Raw genomic sequence first — 1526 nt, 5'->3', positions numbered from 1 at the left:
TATAGGCATTGGGCTTCATCCATCGTCCTGCTCGTGTAGTAGATCACATGCAGTTTCTTATCCATTCTCTGTCCCAGCACTGCTCCTACCGCGAAATCACTAGCATCTATCATGATCTCGAAGGGTAAGTCCCAGTCCGGAGGCTGAACGACTGGTGCACTGATCAAGGCTCCTTTGATCGAGTGGAATGCCGTTAAACATTCGCTGTCAAACTTGAATCTGGTATCCCTGCAGAGCAGTCTCGTGAGTGGTCTTGCGATCATTGAGAAATCCTTGATGAATCTCCTGTAAAAACCTGCGTGCTCCAGGAAGCTCCTTATTCCCTTGACTGATGTTGGTGACTGCAAACTCATCATGACTTCAATCTTTGCCTTGTCGACCTCGATCCCCTTTTCAGAGATCTTGTGCCCAAGAACAATCTCATCCTTAACCATGAAGTGGCACTTCTCCTAGTTCAGCACTAGATCCTTCTCCTCGCAGCGCTGCATGACCCTGCACATGTTTTTTAAATAAACAGTAAAAGAGCTTCCATAGACAATGAAATCGTCCATGAAAACCTCCATTATATCCTCAATCAGGTTAGTGAAAATAGACATCATGCAACGTTGAAATGTCGCAGGAGCATTGCACAAGCCGAATGGCATTCTTCTGTATGCAAACGTGCCGTATGGGCACGTGAACATCGTATTCTCCTGATCATCCGGGTGGACAGGGATCTGAAAGAAACCTGATTAACCATCTAAAAAGCAATAGTATGGGTGGTTAAATAATCGTTCAAGCATTTGATCAATGAAAGGTAATGGAAAGTGATCCTTGCGAGTCGCAGCATTCAATTTGCGAAAATCTATGCACATGCGACGTCTAGTTACTATTCGAGTAGGGATCAGTTCATTCTTCTCATTTGTTATGACAGTTATTCCACCCTTCTTAGGAACTACATGAACAGGGCTAACCCAGTTACTATCAGAGATGGCATAAATCACACAAACCTCTAGAAGTTTCATTATCTCTTTCTTTACAACATCTTTAAGATTTGGATTTAACCTCCTATGATGCTCTATAGAAGTCATCGATTCATCTTCTAGGTGTATTATATGCATGCAAAGATCAGGTGAAATGCCATGAATGTCAGCTAGTGAATAACCTAATGCCTTACGGTATTTTCTCAGCTCACAAAGGAGTTTAGATGTTTCCACATTGTTCAGTTCAGAATTCACAATAACAGGATAAGTAGAATTTGGCCCTAAGAACGCGTACCTGAGCCCCGTAGGGAGGGATTTGAACTCGATCTTTGGAGCTTTCAGTTCGCTCCATGGATCGTCATGAGGCATGCTCAGCTTAGTAGCGCCCTTCAAAGCGAATGCTCCAGAGGTATCGCTCTGATTGCTCTCGTCTTTCTCCCCCTGACTTAGATAGGTTACAAGTCTCTCCATGCTTTTGGCTGAGTCAAGCATCATATCATAGCCGTCCGCGTCCACGCTCATGACATTGTGCTCTGTCGCAGAGCGGATCAGAGCTAGCTCGAG

Source organism: Brassica oleracea, chromosome C6 (assembly GCF_000695525.1).
Source record: "Brassica oleracea var. oleracea cultivar TO1000 chromosome C6, BOL, whole genome shotgun sequence".
Taxonomy (NCBI): domain Eukaryota; kingdom Viridiplantae; phylum Streptophyta; class Magnoliopsida; order Brassicales; family Brassicaceae; genus Brassica; species Brassica oleracea.
This window is presented reverse-complemented; position numbering follows the sequence as displayed.